The sequence below is a fragment of the Apium graveolens genome, chromosome 11 (assembly GCF_009905375.1).
Source record: "Apium graveolens cultivar Ventura chromosome 11, ASM990537v1, whole genome shotgun sequence".
NCBI lineage: Eukaryota > Viridiplantae > Streptophyta > Magnoliopsida > Apiales > Apiaceae > Apium > Apium graveolens.
Genome location: NC_133657.1, coordinates 34,302,959 through 34,310,156, shown reverse-complemented (window position 1 = coordinate 34,310,156; position 7,198 = coordinate 34,302,959).

Here is a 7,198-nt window from a genome sequence, read left to right as displayed (position 1 = left end):
GTCTCGGTGCCCCTGGATTCACCTTCATCAACAAACTCTTCAAAGAGTCCATTTATTCAAACTTGTAAGAACTCAAGCAACCAACCCTTTCCGTAAGCATGAATGTTGTTTATGTCGGCCACGTTTGTATGCGCTCGTTACTTTAGGCCACGTTTGTGTGAGCCCGTTTTGTTGATTAAGCCACGTTCGTGTGAGCTATTGTTAGTTTTAATCGTTATTGTTCTAGTTTGAAAATAACTTTGCGTTGTACTTCATCGTTGAATAGTCCCATAAAATCGTTTGAACTACTCCCAGGAAGCTATTTGTTAGTATTTGTTGTTATTTTGGGTAGTTTCTGCAAATTTCATAAAGCAACCTTAGACCGATATTCTCTGTGCCATATTGTTGTTGTTTGTTGTTGGTATTGCTGAGAAATGCCAAGACCAGGAAAGAATACCTCTGGGAGGCCATCTGCTAGTGCTCAGGTCCAGGAGCCGGACCATTCCCAGGCTCTTGACCCAGGAGCCGAGAGAGAAACATTCCAGGAGCAACCACTACACACTCCCGTAATGGAGACAATTGTAAACACAAGGGATGCCAGGACCCTCATAGAGCTCAATCAGTACAAGTACACAAATGTCCCGGTAGCCGAAGAGCACATGGCTAACCTCACAAGTGATGAACTAGCAGAAGCAATCAGACTATACAGACAGGAGCAGACCCGCCTCCAAGAAGAGGCAGAACTAGAGGAGGAGCCGGAGGAATCCGGGGACTCCCAGCAATCAAAGAGGTCTGTGTTCGACCGCATTGGAGCCAAGGGGAAGAAAAGCAAAAAAGATCAAGGCAAAAAAGAAGCAGAAGCTGCCAAACAGAGAAAGTTGGAAGAAGTCCGGGAGCAAATCAGGAAAGAAGAAGAAGCAAAGCTCGAGCTAAAGATCCAAAAGAGAATACAATTAGAAGAAGAGAAGCTGTTGACCAAGTCTAGGAGCAAAAGAACCCGGAGAGACCCTACTCCGGAGCTGATTTCTGATGATGAAGAAGAAGAGAAGCAGAAGGACCTAAAAGACATGATCTATGAATTGCAGAGGAAGATGGACAGAGAATCAGGAGTGGAGATGGGAGAAACACTAACTCCTTTCAGCCACTCCTTAGAAGCTATCCCCCGGCAGCGGAACTTGAAGCATTACAACTTTGACTCCTTTGATGGTCTGGGAGACCCGGAGGAGCAGTTGAACTACTTTGAGCAGATAGCGCAGATATACTACTACAATGACTTGACGAAATCAAGGTTCTTCGCTTCAACCCTTAAGGGAGGGGCCCAGAGATGGTTCAGCAGAATCCCCTCCCGCAGCATCCACTCCTGGAAGGAATTTCGAGCCTCTTTCCTTAGGAGATTTCGGGCGAACAAAACGCACGAAATGCACATGTGTCACTTGGAGACGATCCGGCAGCACGACAATGAGTCCCTCTCTGCATACATGCGCCGGTTCCAGGAAGCAATCAATAAAGTTTCAAATCTGGATGAAAGGGAAGCTTTAAGCATCTTTAGAAGAAACCTGGACCCAGAGCACAACGAAAGGTATATTGTGGAGCTGATCAATAAAGAGCCGCAAAGTCTGGCAGCAGCTTATTCCATGGCTGCCAGATTCATTAAGGAAACAGATGTGCTCCAGGCAATGAGAATGACCCGGAATGGAGGGTCTAGGAGTAAAAACACTGATGACCGACCGAAAGGGGGTTACCATCAGGACAAGAAATTCAAGCAAAGCAACTAAAGCCAAGAAAGACAAGCAAACCCGGTTTTCCAAAGACTTGGTCCTAAGCAGGAGTCAAACAGCGACCCAGGACCCGTGAAGCAATCTCGGGAGCCGAAGCAGGAGCCGGACTGGACTCCTCTCAACATGACCCAGGAGGAAATCTTGAAAGAAGTCAAAGACAAGCCTTTCTATTATCCTCTGAAACCAATGCAAACTCCTCCGGAGAGCAGGCCCTACAATAGGCAGTGTGATTATCACGAGACCCATGGCCACAAGACCGAGAATTGCTTATCACTCAAGTACTTCATTGAGGACCAAGTGAAAAAGGGAAATATGAACAAGTACTTAGTTCGGGACAACAGCAGAGGGGAAGCGCAGAAAAAAGGAAAGAATGTAGTCAATGTGGTCCTAGGCGGAACATACTCCCCACCCCGGAACCCGGACTTCGGCGAAGAAGTACTTTCAATCCAATCACTCCCAGACCTGGTGATATCCTTCAGCAGCAAGGACTATGAAGGAGTCAACCCTCATCACAATGCAGCTTTGGTTATCACTCTAGACATTTTCGATAATGAAGTAAGAAGAATGCTCATAGACAATGGCTCTTCAGTAAATATCCTCTTCAAACACAGTGGATAGAATGCAGTTAGGGAACGTCCGCTTAAATGAATGTCGAGAAAACCCACTCTATGGCTTCGGCCACAACTTAGTCCCGATCAAAGGAACTTTGTATCTGCCAGTCATCTTTGGATCTGCTCCTAACCAAGTGACTCATGTCATCAAGTTTTATGTGATCAACGCTCCTTCCTCATACAACGGAATTATTGGCAGATCAGCTCTAACAATGATGCAAGCAATAACTTCAATCTCCCATCTCAAGATTAAGTTCCCAACCCCGACGGGAGTCGGGGAGATTAAAGGAGATTACGGAGTTGCTGAAACATGCTACAACCAGGGGTTAGTTATGGCAGAAACCCATCAAGATAACAAGAGGAAGGCTACGGTCCTTCGCAAGCAACAAAGCACGAAGAAGCACCGACCCCGAAAAAGGGAAGAACCAAGCAAAACAAGTCCAGAAGAACTGGCAAGCAACCAAGTCATGGTAGTAGACAAGACAAATCGAGTCCTAGACCAACCTCGTCCTACCATGCAACCAACCGAAGAACCTGAAAAAGCAAACAACTATCTAAAGAAGAACTCTGAAGCCCGGATTCATCAAATGATCTCAAACAAAGAACAAGCAAAAATTGAAGCAGCAGTCGAAACAGAAGAAATCGAATTAAATGAAACCAATTCGAGCAAAAAAGTGAGGATTGGGTCAGGACTCGAGGAGTCCTTCAAGGAGAGATTAGTATCCCTGCTCCGGGAGTATAAAGATGTTTTTGCCTGGAGTCCAAGGGACATGCCAGGACTACATGAGTCCATAGCAATGCACAGCTTGGATGTCAACCCCAACAGAAAACCAGTAAAACAGAAGAGAAGAAACTTTGCTCCAGAGAGGCAGAGAGCCATTGACGAAGAAGTGGAAAAGCTACTCAAAGCAGGAATCATCAAAGAAATCAAATATCCGGAGTGGCTAGCTAATGTGGTCATGGTTAAGAAGTCCAACGGCAAATGGAGAATGTGTGTAAACTACACTGACCTAAATGATGCATGCCCGAAGGACCCGTATCCTCTTCCAAACATTGATCAACTGATAGATGCCACCTCAGGACATGTAATGCTAAGTTTCATGGATGCTTTCTCTGGATACAACCAGATAAAGATGAACCCGAAGGACATCCCTAAGACAGCATTCATAACTCACAGAGCAGTTTACGCTTATGTGATGCTACCCTTCGGCCTCACCAGCGCTGGATCCACTTACCAAAGAACTATGAACAAGATATTCAAGTCCCAGATTGGGAGAAATTTAGAGTGCTATGTCGATGACATGATTTCCAAATCAACAACTATACCAGGGCACGTGGAAGATCTGAAGGAGTGCTTTGAAAATCTGAGGAAGAACCAACTCAAGCTAAACCCGGAGAAATGCACCTTCGGAGTAGGAACAGGCAAGTTCCTAGGATTCATGATCAGCAACAGAGGCATAGAAGCCAATCCGGAGAAAATAAAAGCAATCCAGGAGATGAGAGCTCCCAGGACCCAAAAAGATGTGCAGAAGCTAGCAGGATCACTAGCTGCACTCAGGAGATTTGTCTCAAAACTAGCAGAGAGGTGTCTACCCTTCTTTGATTTACTCAAAGGAGCAACCAACAAGAAAGAGGTAAACTGGAATCCGGAGTGCCAGAAAGTATTCGAGGAAATAAAAAATTACCTTTCTCAGCCACCAGTCCTAACCAAAGCTAAGCCAGGAGAGCCTCTCTACTTATACTTGTCAGCGGGAGCACAAGCCGTAGGAGCTGCCCTAATCAGGGAAGAGAATGGAACATAGCAACCAGTCTACTATGTAAGCCAGGTCTTAAAAGATGCAGAAATAAGATACCCAAGATTGGAGAAGTTTGCCTTCGCTTTGGTTACAACCTCAAGGAAACTCAGGCACTACTTCCAAGGGAGGGAGATCAGAGTAGTGACAAATCAACCACTAAGGAAAATACTCCACAAGCCAGATATCTCGGGAAGACTCGTTAATTGGGCTGTGGAATTGAGCCAGTTCAATCTAAGCTTCATTCCCAGGACTGCAATCAAAGCTCAAGCTCTTGCAGATTTCATAATCGAATGTAACTTCCCGGAACAAGACCAACAAACAATGGACACGGATCAGGAGCCAAAAAAGGAAATTAGCCCGGGAGCCTGGACCTTAAAGGTAAATGGTTCTTCAACAACCGAGAGGTCAGGAGCCGGACTCATACTCAGGAGTCCAGAAGGATTCAAGATTCAGACAGCTATATCCTTCAACTTCCCAGCAACAAACAATCAAGCGGAGTATGAGGCGTTGATCGCAGGACTAAAGCTCTCCCGGACTCTAAGGGTCCAGGACTTGAAAATCTACAGCGACTCCCAGATAGTGGTCAAGCAAATAAATGGAGAATACATAGCAAAAGACCCTACTCTGGCGAAATACCAGGCACTGGTTCAGAGCTACTTAGCCTCAATCCCAAGCCACCAATTCACTCAGATATGCCGAGAAGAGAATGAAGAAGCGGATATCCTATCCAAATTAGTCCGGAATTTATCAGATCTGGACTGCTCAGTCTACTTCGAAGAACTCCACAAACCATCCATTGAATCCGGAGAGATCTTGGAAATAGAAAGCACTCAAAATTGGATGACTCCCTTCATAAACTACTTGGACAAAGGGGAGCTCCCGGAAGATAAAGGAAAAGCTCAAAGATTGAAAGCAAAAGCAGCCAAGTTCTTCCTCGAAGAAGGAGTACTCTACCGCAGGACCTTCTCATCTCCTATCCTGAAGTGCATTGGCCCAGAAGAAGCAAAGTACTGCTTGGCAGAAGTGCATGAAGGAATATGTGGAGACCACATGTCTGCAAAAGCCCTAGCTCATAAGATCATAAGACAAGGCTACTACTGGCCAACAATCCATCAGGATGCAATACAATACGTCAAGAAGTGCAAGCAGTGCCAGATCTTTAGCAATGTGTCCCGGATAAGCCCAGTCCTACCATCCTCAGTCCTATCACCGATCCCATTCGCTGTTTGGGGTATTGATATCATGGGACCCTTCCCTCGAGCAAAAGGAGATCTCAGGTACCTACTAGTCTCTATTGACTACATGACAAAATGGGTTGAAGCAAAAGCAATGAGGACAATCAATCAACAAGACTGCACAAAGTTTATGGACAACATTTTGATGAGGTTCGGGATACCACGAGTCCTAGTCTCAGATAATGGACCACAATTCATTGGATCAGAGTTCGAGTCCTACCTCCAGGAGCGCGGGATCAAGCACAAAAAATCATCAGTGGCATATCCCCAAGGAAATGGCCAAGTAGAAGTAACGAATAGAATCCTGCTCCGAGGTATCGAGAAAAGACTCAAAGAAAGCAAAAGTAGATGGCCAGAAGAACTACCAAGCGTACTTTGGTCCTACAGGACAAGCCCAAGGACAAGCACAGGAGAAACTCCATTCAAACTAGCCTATGGAACAGAAGCAATGTTGCCTATTGAAGTGGGCTCTCCTACACACAGAGCAATAAACTTTGAAGAAGAAGCAAACGAAGAAGGACTCAAAACAAACATGGAACTAATTGATGAGGTCCGGGACCAAGCTGTACAAAGGATGGAAAAATACAAGGAGAAAACAAGAGACCACTTCAGTAAGAAGTCAAGAGTCAAAAACTTCCTAGTTGGAGACTTAGTCCTTCGAGACACTGAAGCATCAGATCCCACAAACACCGGAAAGTTAATGCCCAAATGGGAAGGACCATACAAGGTCAAAGAAGTTCTCAGGCCAGGAACCTACAAGCTCTTGAACATGGATGACTCAGAAGTCCCAAACACCTGGCATGGACTAAGGCTAAGAAAATTCTACCAGTAGTAAAGCAAACAAACTTGTAGCCAATATGGCAAGCAACCAATATGTTTCTCCTTCTACATTGTATGAATGATCAATGAAAAGCTTCCTTTTTAAGTTGCATATGTTTCAAAAACAGCCACTAGTCCGGACAAGCTATTAGTCAGGACTAGAGCAACCAATTTTTACTTAGAATTAATTTTCTAACTAAAAGCAGCCACTAGTCCGGACAAGCTATTAGTCAGGACTAGACCAACCAATTTTTACTTAGAATTAATTTTCTAAAAGCAGCCACTAGTCCGGACAAGCTATTAGTCAGGACTAGAGCAACCAATTTTTACTTAGAATTAATTTTCTAACTAAAAGCATCCACTAGTCCGGACAAGCTATTAGTTAGGATTAGAACAACCAATTTTTACTTAGAATTAATTTTCTAACTAAAAGCAGCCACTAGTCCGGACAAGCTATTAGTCAGGACTAGAGCAACCAATTTTTACTTAGAATTAATTTTCTAACTAAAAGCAGCCACTAGTCCGGACAAGCTATTAGTCAGGATTAGAACAACCAACTTTTACTTAGAATTAATTTTCTAACTAAAAGAAACCACTAGTCCGGACAAGAAAATTAGTCAGGACTAGAGCAACAAACCTGTTAGGAATATATGTGCATTAGTTTGATGATATGTTTAACAAAACACTTAAGTAGAAATTCAGTGTCTGTAGCCTCAACGGATAAGACCACTTTGGCTATCCGTTGATGGTGTAGCTTTACTTAGAAATAAGTCTAGTGTTGTAGCATATTTCAGTCTCTGTATTTAAGATGTAATTCTTAGAAGTTGAGAGAAACTATGAGTCATGTTGACTACTAGAAGATATGCAGATAGGAAGGCCAATTGTAAATATTTCATGCCTTGTAATTTTGTATAAATGAAGTGGTATCAACGGATGATTAAAGACCTTCAACGGATGAGAAGCTAAGCTTCAACGGATGT